At 42.7% G+C, this 14,536-nt stretch overlaps 1 protein-coding gene across 6 annotated transcripts in view; it reads right to left on the bottom strand.

Moving 5' to 3' along the window:
- BCL3 (BCL3 transcription coactivator) overlaps nt 1-14,536 on the bottom strand; it is a 79,676-nt gene that overhangs the window by 49,402 nt on the left and 15,738 nt on the right. The window lies entirely within an intron of this gene.

Raw genomic sequence — 14,536 nt, 5'->3', positions numbered from 1 at the left:
ATCCCCTATCCTTTGGATAGGCGATAAGATCTCTGGGGGCGGAGTACATCTTTAAGTCCTACTGTAAGTCTTGGTAGCCACAATTAGGACCCAGGAAAGATAGCTGCTATGGTGGACAAGTGTTTCTACCATCTTGTGACCAGCTGACACCATGTCTACCATCTTGTGACCAGCTGACACCACGTCTACCATCTTGTGACCAGCTGACACCATGTCTACCATCTTGTGACCAGCTGACACCACGTCTACCATCTTGTGACCAGTCTAGATCAGACTCTAAAGTGTCTCCAATAGGTCATGTTTTGAGGATCTCACAAGCAAAACAATTATGGTCAGTACACCATGGAGAAATTCCACTCTATTGAATATCCTCAAGTCATTACCTGTTGGAGGTACCCAAGGACCAAAGCTGAGAAATACTAACCAGCAAAACCTATCAAAAATGCATCTAGGGCAAAAGTAAAGGTCTGGGCACAACCCCTTCAGATTGTGTTTATTAGCCATATAGAAGACCATCTGCTCAAATTTTATCTTTTCAAGATCAGCTCAAAGAATTAGTATCTTAAACGGACCATAACTTATGAATACATGGAAGCCATCTGTTTATCGTCACTATGTGCACTTGCTTTTGTTACTAACATTTAGGGGATTTTCCAATGTATCCCCTTTGGACTTATAATAGGGATGTCAAAGTAATGAACGCTTGACTCCTATACTGGCTTTCCTCAAAGCAGAAGCTGGTTTTCCCCGTTGTTCTTGCATACTTGTCTTAATACGGACAGCCGACAATGGCGTGATACAACCTTGAGTCTTTACAGCAAGTTTTTTATTTGTTGGAGGAAAATGTTCTAGTAAAGTTTGCAACTTGCAGCATATTTTTGCTATGGGACTTGCAGCATATTTTTGCTATGGGGATTTTCTCCTGCTCTGGACAGTTCCTAAAATGGACAGCAGAGGTCAGCAGAGAGCACTATGGTCATGACATCAGAGGAAATTGATTTCTTTTTTGGATTTCTCTGTAGTCTACAGCCCCTAAAATGTACTGGAAGGATTGAGATTTTTTTAATAGAAGTGATTTACAAATCTGTTTAACTTTCTGGAGCCAGTTGATTTAAAAAATAAAATAAAAAAAAAGTTTTTCCTTGGGAGTACCCCTTTAACACATGAACAACTCCTCGAAGTCAGGGAATTCTGCCATTGACTGGTTTCCCCTATTCAGCCTGACCATTGAATAGTATGAAGCATTGAATAGTGTGAAGGTTACAGTCACCGCACCCAAAAAGTGTGTCCCCTCCTATCATACATACAGTGGTCCCTCAAGTTACAATATTAATTGGTTCCAGGACGACCATTGTATGTTGAAACCATTGTATGTTGAGACCAGAACTCTATGGAAACCTGGTAATTGGTTCTAAAGCCCCAAAATGTCATCCAAAAATAGGAAAATGTGAGAATTAAAGAAAAATAAGTAGATAACTAATATAGATAAACCAAGTCCTTACATATAATAGTAAGAAAGATCTGCTGAGAGCTGTAATCACTGTCTATTTCAGCGTTTTCCAAGCAGGGAGCCTTCAGCTGTTGCAAAACTACAACTCCCAGCATGCCCGCACAGCCTTTGGCTGTCCGAGCATGCTGGGAGTTGTAGTTTTGCAACAGCTGGGGGCACCCTGCTTGGGAAACACTGGTCTATGTAGAGGACAGGAGCTTCTTTGGGGTACACGTAATGTCCTAAAAAAGTAACATGAAGTCTCCCTCACCTGGTGTCCAAAGGAGCAGATAACCCTGGTACAAGTAAAGTGTACAGAACATGTAATACTTCCCTGTATTGTAAGGGGCGCTACCAGAGATCAGTCAGTGCATACGCTTCAGTAATACAGGTGTTTTACCAGCAAATTGCCCATTCTGATTGGTCAGTTCTTTCGGCCATTGACAAGTTTCACAGATCTGGACTGTCTTTCTCCAGATTGTCATTGTATGTTGATTCTGGTTTCAACTTACAATAGTCCAGAAAAGACCATTGTATGTTGAAACTATTGTATGTTGAGGCCATTGTAAGTTGAGGGATCACTGTATTTATATACCATAACAATTTACAATACAGCAGCAGAAACATGACTATATTAAATACAGTGTGCATCCCCAGGGTTTTATGGGAAGCTCACAAGAATAACGCCAGCTCTGGAAACCACCTGAATTTTCTAGGCTTCCCATAGTTTTCCGGACTTTAATTAATATAAATGAAGAGTTAACACCGATACTTGTCTGCTCACGCCATTTGACCAATCTGTATTGACTTCAACTGTAATTGACCCGCGCATGTATGAGTGTAAATGCCTAAAAAAGGAATATCAGATTGGGAGCTCAGGGAAGTCATAGATCCATATAATGGGAAATTCAGGAATTTTTTGGGCAAACCTAAACTATCAAATCAAAAGAACAGAGGTTGTCATTGTAAACAGTCAACAAACTTGTTGACATTCACACCCCCTAACAGCTTAAAGGTGTCCATGTCATAAGGGTGCTCTTACACAGTGCAGTTGTGCTATAGTTGTGCTCAGGCTTTGTGGTGCAGATTTGAAGCCAAAGCACTTGATAGAGAGGATTTGTACACAGTGACCTCACCAGCAGAATAGTGAGTGCAGCTCGAGAGTATAATACAGGATATAACTCAGGATCAGTACAGGATAAGTCATGTAATGTATGTACACAGTGACTTCACCAGCAGAATAGTGAGTACAGCTCTGGGGTATAATACAGGATATAACTCAGGATCAGTACAGGATAAGTAATGTATGTACACAGTGAGATCACCAGCAGAATAGTGAGTACAGCTCTGGGGTATAATACAGGATATAACTCAGGATCAGTACAGGATAAGTAATGTAATGTATGTACACAGTGACCTCACCAGCAGAATAGTGAGTACAGCTCTGGAGTATAATACAGGATATAACTCAGGATCAGTACAGGATAAGTAATGTATGTACACAGTGACTCCACTAGCCGAACAGTGAGTACAGCTCTGGAGTATAACACAGGATATAACTCAGGATCAGTACAGGATAAGTAATGTAATGTATGTACACAGTGACCTCACCAGCAGAATAGTGAGTACAGCTCTGGAGTATAACACAGGATATTACTCAGGATCAGTACAGGATAAGTAATGTAATGTATGTACACAGTGACATCACCAGCAGAATAGTGAGTACAGCTCTGTAGTATAATACAGGATATAACTCAGGATCAGTACAGGATAAGTAATGTAATGTATGTACACAGTGACTCCACTAGCAGAATAGTGAGTACAGCTCTGGGGTATAATACAGGATATAACTCAGGATCAGTACAGGATAAGTAATGTAATGTATGTACACAGTGACCTCACCAGCAGAATAGTGAGTACAGCTCTGGAGTATAATACAGGATATAACTCAGGATCAGTACAGGATAAGTAATGTAATGTATGTACACAGTGACCACACCAGCAGAATAGTGAGTGCAGCTCTGGAGTATAATACAGTATATAACTCAGGATCAGTACAGGATATGTAATGAATGTACACAGTGACCTCACCAGCAGAATAGTGAGTACAGCTCTGGAGTATAATACAGTATATAACTCAGGATCGGCTCTAGTATATAACATAAGATGTAAGTCAGGATTAGTACATGATTAGTAATGCTAATTATTTGCTAATTTTTCTTATACAGAACATTTACTTTAACGGTAAACTGTAGAATGGTGTCCTAAAGAGGACATTCACTTCAAGTAATATAAAATCTCAGCTTATAAATCAAGTATAAAATATAAATCAAGTATAAAAAACAAGTATAAAAATAACAGAACTAAGAACTCTAATTTTGGATGTGCCTTGTTCCTCACTGACTAGTGCATTATCGGACAATCCAATCCTCTAACTCATAAACTGGGGATGGAATTTGGCTAAGAAAATAGAAACACTTGTACTTAGCGAGAGCTCCCTCTGTGACATCACTAATGCGCTTATTCCCATTTGGCATCACCAGCAAAACAGGTAGCACCCCACTTGGCCTCTTAGCAGCGTTACCTGGGTCACTTGTTATAGGAGTTTTGTAGCCATTGAAAACGAGGTAATTATTATAACACTCATTGTTCATATCCAGCTATGAGAATATTGGGCAGACTAGATGGGCCGGATGGTTCTTATATGCCGACACATTCTATGCTTCTATATGATGTTACTAAAAAATCATATCCTGGTGGGACAGGTGCAAATTGCAGTCTTTCCCTTAAAGGGGTACTCCACTGGAAAACAGAAAAGTAAAACAGATTTGTAAATTACTTCTATTTAACCTGTTAAGGACCCAGGGCGTGGCCCCACGTCATAGCGGGTCGGGCCCGGCCTCTAACAACAGCCGGGACCCGTGGTTAATAGCGCGCGGCATTTATCTCGCTATTAACCCTTTAGACGCGGCGTTCAAAGTTGAACGCCGCGTCTAAAATGAAAGTGAAACCATGCCGGTAAGCGCAGGGAGCTGTTCGGGATAGCCGCTGTGAAATGGCGGCATCCCGGACAGCTTACAGGATAGCTGGATCGCCAGTACTTATCAGCTGCTGTATACTACAGAGGAAGTTCTTTTCTTTTTGAATTTCCTTTCTGTCTGACCACAGTGCTCTCTGCTGACACCTCTGTCCATGTCAGGAACTGTCCAGAGCAGGAGAGGTTTGCTATGGGGATTTGCTCCTACTCTGGACAGTTCTTAAAATGGACAGAGGTGTCAGCAGAGAGCACTGTGGTCAGACAAAGAAAATTCAAAAAGAAAAGAACTTCCTTTGTATGATACAGCTGCTGATAAGTACTGGAAAGATTAAGATTTTTAAATAGAAGAAATTTACAAATCTGTTTAACTTTCTGGCACCAGTTGATTTATACATTTATTTTATTTTATTTTTTTAAAACATGTTTTCCAGCGGAGTACCCATTTAAATCTTGTGGTGGTAAGCGTATGGGGAGATTTGTCATTGTGCAACACCTTGACAGTCACAAGTCCCATACCAGTGACTTACTGTATTAGACAGCTTCTAAAGTACCTATGAAACCAAAAGTGACCATTTTATGGCACTACTTTTTGCTGACAATTCCCAAAATGAATCCATATCCTGTTGAGAAATGTATTTTCAATGCATTCCAGGAACGGGCTGTGATGTAGCCTTACATACACTCCTCAGCGGAGACGTTATCCCTATAATCTCTGTTTATATCAGTAAGTGACGTCTATGGGACGTTCCATGTAAGTGACACAGTCAGATGCAATAGACAACTCACTTCCCACATCTCTGGAGCAGCATCCTGGCATGTAGTTTCAGAGTGGGGAAAAAAAAGCCCTAAAAGTTGCATCACGTTAATTTCCCGATTGTGAGAAGGAAAAAATAAATAAAAAAAAAGAAGTACCGTATATACTCTAGTATAAGCCGACCCGAATATAAGCCGAGGCCCCTAATTTCACCCCAAAAACCCAGGAAAAATTAATGACTCCACTATAAGCCTAGGGTGGGAAATACATCATCCCCCCATGTCATCATCCAGACCCCTGTCATTAACACCCTCATCATCATCACCCTGTCATCATCCCCCCTTCATCATCATCACCTGTCATCATCCCCCCTTCATCATCCCCTCCTTCATCATTACCCTGTCATCATCCCCCCTTCATCATTACCGTCATCATCCCCCCCTTCATCATCCCCCTTCATCATCCCCCCTTCATCATTACCCTGTCATCATCCCCCCCTTCATCATTACCCTGTCATCATCCCCCCTTCATCATTACCCTGTCATCATCCCCCCTTCATCATTACCCTGTCATCATCCCCCCCTTCATCATTACCCTGTCATCATCCCCCCTTCATCATTACCCTGTCATCATCCCCCCCTTCATCATTACCCTGTCATCATCCCACACCACCCCCTTCATCATCACCGCTTATCAATGTCTAATTTAACAGTGATCTTCAACCTGAGGACCTCCAGATGTTTCAAACCTACAACTCCCAGCATGCTGGGAGTTGTAGTTTTGAAACATCTGGAGGTCCGCAGGTTGAAGACCACTGCCCGGGCCTTCGTCATCATCCAGCCCCCCATCCCCCCTTTAGTTTTGTACTCACCTCCGCTCGGCGGGACGTTCGGGTGAGCTGGTCCGGGCCATCTATGCTGCAGGACCGTCCGGTGGGGAGGGATAGTCGTTCGGGGCTGTCTATCTTCATGGGCCTCTTCTCCGGGCTTTGTGCCCGGCCCCGGAATAATGATGTTGCCTTGACGACGACGCACATGGACGCAATGTCCCTGTGTGTCGTCGTCAAGGAAACGTCATTATTCCGGGCCCGAAGCGCGGAGAAGAGGCCCCCCCGGTGAAGATGGACAGCCCGGAACGACTATCCCTCCCACCGGACGGTCCTGCAGCATAGATGGCCTGGACCAGCTCACCTGAACGTCCCACCGAGCGGAGGTGAGTACAAAACTAAAGGGGGGAGGGAGGGCTGAATGATGACGAAGGCCCGGGCAGTGGTCTTCAACCTGCGGACCTCCAGATTTTTCAAAACTACAACTCCCAGCATGCCCGGACAGCCGATGGCTGTCCGGGCATGCTGGAAGTTGTAGTTTTGAAACATCTGGAGGTCCGCAGGTTGAAGACCACTGTAAGGGATTGACAGGCGGTGATGATGAAGGGGGGGGGATGATGACGGGGGTCTGGATGATGACAAAGGCCGCAGTGGTCTCCAACCTGCGGACCTCCAGAGGTTTCAAAACTACAGCTCCCAGCATGCCCGGACAGCCGATGGGATTGACAGGCGGTGATGATGAAGGGGGGGGGGGGGATGATGACGAGTTCACTCGAGTATAAGCCGAGGGGGGTTTTTTTCAGCACGAAAAATTGTGCTGAAAAACTTGGCTTATACTCGAGTATATACGGTACAGAATTATAGACCAGAATAATGATGTCATATAATGGAGCTCTGCCCTGGAGAAACTTTACACAATATTCTAGAAAACCGCATTATCTGTTGTATATTGAGAAATACTTTACATGAATCACTGCCATCATGAGCAATAGTCCAGGTAAGGCTACCACTAAAAAAGTAACATTACTTAAAGCTATTTGCACAAATTTTTCATAAGTTATTCTATCAATATAAGTTTATAGCAGTGTTTCCCAACCAGGGTGCCTCCAGCTGTTTCAAAACTACAACTCCCAGCATGCCCGGACAGCCTTCGGCTCTCCGGGCATGCTGGGAGATGTAGTATTGCAACAGCTGGAGGCACCCTGGTTGGAAAACCCTGGTTTATAGTGTGGTGTCCGCCCCCTTTTTTTAATGCCTTGCACCCAATATAATTCTCCTGAATCACAAAAGGGACACATGACCCCTTCAATATGTCCCCCGGACCACTTCATCAGATGCCAGCATTAACCCCTTAAGAACCAAGCCCATTTTCACCTTAAGGACCAGGCCAATTTTATTTTTGCGTTTTTGTTTTTTCCTCCCCGCCTTCTAAAATCCATAACTCCTTTATATTTCCATCTACAGACCCATATAATGGCTTGTTTTTTGCGCGACCAATTGTACTTTGTAATGAAACCTCTCATTTTACCATAAAATCTACGGCAGAAAAATTTTTTTTTGAGGTAGGAAATTTTAATAAAAAACACAATTTTGCACATTTTGGAGGGTTTTGTTTTCACACTATACAATTTATGGTAAAAAATCTAAATTTTTTTGTACAAAATCAGTAATCTAAAATCTAAAACCTATTTTGACAACCTATAACTTTTTCATATTTCCATATATAGGGCGGTATGAGGGCTCATTTTTTGCGCCATCATCTGTACTTTTTATCAATACCACATTTGTATATAAAAAACATTTAGATAATTTTTTATTAATTTTTTTTTAATAACATGTGACAAAAAAGCTGCATTTTTAACTTATTTTTATTTTTTACATTTACACCATTCACCTCACAGGATAATTAACATAATATTTTGATAGTATGGATATTTACATACGCGGTGATACCAAATATGTTTATAAAAAAAAAAAACGCTTTTTGGGGGTAAAATGGGAAAAACTGACAATTTTCATTTTTATTGGGGGAGGGGATTTTTCACTTTTTTTTATTTTTTATTTTTTACATTTTTCAACTTTTATTTTACACTTTTTATGTCCCCATAGGGGACTATTCATAGCAATCATTTGATTGCTAATACTATGCAGTGCTATGTATAGGACTGCTCAGTATTATCGGTCATCTTCTGCTCTGGTCTGCTCAATCTCAGACCAGAGCAGAAGACCCCTGGAGATGGCCGGAGCAAGGTGAGGGGACCTCCAGCCGCCATGTTGGATGATCGGATCGCCGCGGCAGCGCTACGGGCGATCCGATCATCCATTCAAGGTACCGCACTGCCGCAGATGCCGTGATCTGTATTGATCACGGCATCTGAGGGGTTAATGGCGGACATCCACGCGATCGCGGATGTCGGCCATTACCAGCGGGTCCCCGCCAGCCGGAACCTGCCGTGTATGACGCGAGCACCGTTCCGATGCTCGAGGTCATACACAGGACGTAAACGTATGTCCTGGTGCGGGAAGTCCCGCCAAACCAGGACATACATTTACGTCCGTGGTCATTAAGGGGTTAAAGGGGTACTCTGGTGGAAAACTTTTTTTTTTTTTATCAATTGATGCCAGAAAGCTAAACAGATTTGTAAATTACTTCTATTAAAAATTTTTTAATCCTTCCAGTACTTATTAGTGGCTGTATACACAAACTGGAGTGTGTGATCAAGCCTTTGGCTGTCCGGGCATGCTAGGAGTTGTAGTTTTGCAACAGCTGGATGCACACTGGTTGGGAAACACTGCCTTTAGAGCTTAATCACACACTCCAGTTTGACTTGGAATCCACCAACAATCCATGTCCGATTTCCACAACCCTGTTCTCACGCAGCAGATCTTTGTCAGGCCTGCAGTGATTGGATAAAGAGACCAAGCACAGCAAAGTAGACTCAGGGAGGAAGTGAATGCACAGTGACTGAGGGAGGGGGGGGGGGCTCAGTGCTTGTCTTGGACAAGCACTCAGACGGATCCCTCCAAGGAACAGCACAGGATAAAGGCGGCGCACAAGACTTCAAAGGTAAAATGATTTATTTACCCGGCATGCAACGCGTTTCGCTGGACAACCAGCTTAATCAGGCAGCTGATGAAGCTGGTTGTCCAGCGAAACGCGTTGCATGCCGGGTAAATAAATCATTTTTACCTTTGAAGTCTTGTGCGCCGCCTTTATCCTGTGCTGTTCCTTGGAGGGATCCGTCTGAGTGCTTCACCTGTGTTACCAGGAGCGGCTGCCGATGTTCGCTCGTTGAGGGTTATTTCACGTTTACACCATAGTTGTATATGGCTGCAGTGCAACTATACTCGGTGAGCAGTATTGCTCTTCTCATCTCTTTTTCTATATATTACGTTATCACACTAGGAGCGCTTCTCCTTGTCTATATTTGTCTAGGACAAGGGCCTTCCTGAGCAGTGGATGTCGGAATGAGTGAGCAGCAGAGGGATTTGTAAGCCATAGCTTAGTCCTATTGAATGAGAACTTGGCTAATTCTTGGCTAATCCTTGGATTTCCACTGCGTAGGCCAAATTTAAATTGGGGCGTACTAACGTATTCTATCTACGACATCGATCCCCCAATATACATCATTATTATTCCATTTGCTTTCATTTATCTATTTACTTTAGCACTGGACAAAGGAAAAAATACCTATAAGGAAATCTGCAGTTAATGTTCGACTAGACTTTTCAGTAAGTATTGATTGAACATGACTGTTCCAAAATCAGAAAAAAATTACTTTTAAATGGGCACTATAGTGTTGTCTTATTAAATAGGCACTGTTAAATAAAAATAACATATATATATATATATATATATATATATATATATATATATATATATATATATATTGGATATCTTAGCAAAACATTAACCTTTCTAATATGTTTAATAAAAAAATGTTAGTTAATTTTTATATAAATCATGGTTTATAAAAAAAAAAAAAGACCACTAGGGGTTCCCTATAATATCCAGACCATAATCCTGTCTGGCTCTAGCATAGTCTTTGCACCAGCTAAAGAACAAACACGGACAAAGTCCAGTAAGTGATGGCAGGACTAGCACTCCTCTGTGTTCACTCCTGTCCTATCAGACTACAGCATGAAAACAAAGAGGAAGGGTTACAAAGCAGCCTACAGTGATTGGATGAAGATACCCAGCACAGCAGACTCAGGGAGGAAGTGAATGCATGGTGAGTGAGTGTAGGCTCAGTGCTTGCCTTGGATACGCCCCTTCCTGAGCAGTGGATGTCAGAAGTCAGAAGTGAGCAGCTGATCAGAGGGAGCAGAACAGGAGAGAGCACAGAGGAGTGCTATCAGACAGGAGAGAGCACAGAGGAGTGCTATCAGACAGGAGAGAGTACAGAGGAGTGCTATCAGACAGGAAAGAGCACAGAGGAGTATTATCAGACAGGAGAGAGTACAGAGGAGTGCTATCAGACAGGAAAGAGCACAGAGGAGTGCTATCAGACAGGAGAGAGCACAGATGAGTGCTATCAGACAGGAGAGAGCACAGAGGAGTGCTATCAGACAGGAGAGAGTACAGAGGAGTCCTATCAGACAGGAGAGAGCACAGAGGAGTCCTATCAGACAGGAGAGAGCACAGAGGAGTGCTATCAGACAGGAGAGAGTACAGAGGAGTACTATCAGACAGGAGAGAGCACAGAGGAGTGCTATCAGACAGGAGAGAGCACAGAGGAGTACTATCAGACAGGAGAGAGCACAGAGGAGTGCTATCAGACAGAAGAGAGCACAGAGGAGTGATATCAGACAGGAGAGAGCACAGAGGAGTCCTATCAGACAGGAGAGAGCACAGAGGAATACTATCAGACAGGAGAGAGAACAGAGGAATACTATCAGACAGAAGAGAGCACAGAGGAGTGCTATCAGACAGGAGAGAGCACAGAGGAGTACTATCAGACAGGAGAGAGAACAGAGGAGTATAATCAGACAGGAGAGAGGACAGAGGCGTGCTATCAGGAGAGAGCATAGAAGAATACTATCAGACAGGAGAGAGCACAGAGGAGTGCTATCAGACAGGAGAGAGCACAGAGGAATACTATCTGACAGGAGAGAGCACAGAGGAGTGCTATCAGATAGGAGAGAGCACAGAGGAATACTATCAGACAGGAGAGAGCACAGAGGAGTACTATCAGACAGGAGAGAGCACAGAGGAGTGCTATCAGACAGGAGAGAGCACAGAGGAGTCCTATCAGACAGGAGAGAGCACAGAGGAGTACTATCAGACAGGAGAGAGCACAGAGGAGTATATCAGACAGGAGAGAGCTCAGAGGAGTCCTATCAGACAGGAATGAGCACAGAGGAGTGCTATCAGACAGGAGAGAGCACAGAGGAGTCCTATCAGACAGAAGAGAGCACAGAGGAGTATATCAGACAGGAGAGAGCACAGAGGAGTCCTATCAGACAGGAGAGAGCTCAGAGGAGTCCTATCAGACAGGAGAGAGTACAGAGGAGTGCTATCAGACAGGAGAGAGCACAGAGGAGTCATATCAGACAGAAGAGAGCACAGAGGAGTTCTAGCCCACCCTCACTTACTGGACTTTATCCATGCCTGTGTTTCAGCTTGGACAGAGCCATGATTATATAAGTCATGATTTCTATAAAAAGGAAATAAAAATTTCTTCTGAAGTATATTAGAAAGGTTAATGTTTTACCAATATGCACAACTTATAAAAGGATTTTGTGTCTGACATTGCTCATTTAAAAGAATTAAAATTTTATTTTTACATTTTATCAAAATTTCAGGATGAAATGGTGCATTGTTCTGCGTCTAGGATATACCAGTCCAACACGTTATTGGCTCCTGTTGGGATACTTAACCAGTACATGGAGAGCTGTAGGTGCACAGTGTAATGTATGGATTCCAGACACTGTAACCTTCAGCTTAATTATTATGCCTACATGTAGCAACAGCTCAATAAAAGCAGATCAAATAATCAATATGGACTCCGATACTGCATACCGAGAGCACAGGAAATGAGCCAAACAGCTCCAGGCATGTCATTGTTGGGACAGTTCCAAATGGTTCCAGGTATATATATGTAGCAGAGCCAAATGTGTGATTTAACTCTGATATTGCATTATTTCTGCACTATTATAAGTGCTTGATCGTATTAGAAGAAAATGCAACAAATAGGCAAACTGAACTCTGCCATTTCTATATGTTTCATTAAAGGGGTACTCCAGTGGGAAAACAATTTTCTTTATAATCAACTGGTGCCAGAAATTTTTAAAAATTTGTAAATACTTCTATTTAAAAATCTTCATCCTTCCAGTACTTATCAGTTCCGTCATACTCCAGAGGAAGTTATATTTCTTTCTGGAATTCTTTTCAGTCTGACCACAGTGCTCTCTGCTGACACCTCTGTCCATGTCCGGAACTGTCCAGAGTAGGAGCAAATCCCCAGAGCAAACCTATCCTGCTCTGGACAGTTTCTGACATGGACAGAGGTAGCAGCAGAGAGCACTGTGGTCAGACTGAAAAGAACTACACAACTTCCTCTGTAGTATACAGCAGCTGATAAGTAGTGGAAGGATTAAGATTTTTAAATAGAAGTTATTTACAAATATGTTTAATTTTTTGGCACCAGTTGATTTAAAAAAAAAAGTTTTCCACCGGTGTACCCCTTTAAATTGGCACTGTCAGAATCCAAAAAACTTATATGTTGTACATATTGACAAAACATTAACCTTTCTAATATACTATAAAAAAATATATATATTTTCAAAGAAATCATCCCTCTCTGCTTCCAGCTTGTGTGGTGTAAAGAAGGCTGTAATACTACTGTGTGAGACTGGCATGCGAATTTTCGTAAATGCGAAAATTAGCATATGCAAATGTTCGCATATGCAAATTTTTGCTTATGCTAATTTTTGTATATGCTAATTTTCGCTATGCTAATTTTCACATACGCGATTTTTCCGCATATGCGAAAATAAAACGCGAATATATGACGAATATTCATCCATATATTCGCGAATATTCGCGAATTCGAATATGGCCTATGCCGCTCAACACTACCCATGACATACATGCACGTCATGGGTCGGGTAAGCGGACATGACGCGGGCCCGCATCATAACCGGGAGATATCCACTGCTATCAGCAGCTGACATCTGCCGGTAATGACAGACATTGGAGATCGCTCTGATGTCCGTCATTTAACTGGTTAAATACTGTGATCTATACAGATCACTGCATTTAAACATTAAATGCTGCTATTACCTGGTGTCTAGTGGTCCCATAGCCCCCCGCCCCCCTCTCTCTATATATATATAACAATACAACTCAGAAAACCCCTTTAGGGTTAGTTCACACGTGCATATTTTCTGCTGCAGATTTGCTGTAGCAGATTTTGCTACCCATTGAAGTCAAAGGGCAGCAAAATATGCTGCAGAAAATGTGCAAGATATCTGTAGCAAAAGAAAGGACAAGTGAACTGATCCTTAGGGTAGGGTCACACATACATAATATTTTCTGCTGCTGATTTTCCTACCCATTGAAGTCAATGGGCAGGGAAATCAGCAGCAGGAAATATGCAGCAAAATATGCTGCAAATACTGTATGTGTGACTCTATCCTTAAGCGTCTATTCCCACATACAGTATCTCATGCATATTTAGGGTAGTGTCCCACGTAGCACATTTTCACGCTGCGCCAAATCCACTGCGCATTGGGAAATATGCTGCGGACACACAGGGCTACTGGCGGCAGCACTGTGTGTGCAGTAATGGTTGGAGTCAGACTGTGACGCGTGGGCCAGCCCCCAAACCACACTGCGCACACAGAGCTCCCCCCGGGGTAGCCCTGTGTGTCTGCTCATAGGAGAATATGCAATGTATTTCCCACTGTAAAGCAGATTTCACACAGCATGAAATATGCTGCGTAAACATTACCGTACCCTTAAAGGGGTAATCCACCATCACGCCCCCTCCGATAGACATAAATGGAGGGGGTGTGGCAGGATTTCACGAACACAGAAGCTCCAAGCTTCCGTGTTTCAGACATGGCTGCTGCTGTCCCGGAGATCGCGAGGGTCCTTCGGATAGGGAATTTGATGTATTTCGGTGGAGTACCCATTTAATGCGTCGGATTTAAAGCTGCAGATTTTAATGTAAACTAATTGACTGATCAAAGTATAAAATTTGCAACTTCAAATCCTGCGCATCAAATATGCACAGGATACTGTACGTGTGAATACACCCTTGATGTTGTCAGTGGCAACGGCAATTTTGTTATATATTTAATGTGACGAACTGTTACCTACCATGCATATTATGGAGATGTTGCATTTGCATGAAATATACTCCTGGCATCAACATGAAATAACCATATAAACCATTCTGAACCAGTCGGCACACCCAAATAAAT

This window comes from Hyla sarda, chromosome 10 (genome assembly GCF_029499605.1).
Source record: "Hyla sarda isolate aHylSar1 chromosome 10, aHylSar1.hap1, whole genome shotgun sequence".
NCBI classification, from domain to species: domain Eukaryota; kingdom Metazoa; phylum Chordata; class Amphibia; order Anura; family Hylidae; genus Hyla; species Hyla sarda.
The sequence above is the reverse complement of the archived record's forward strand: the minus strand, read 5'-3'. Positions and strand labels throughout refer to the sequence as shown.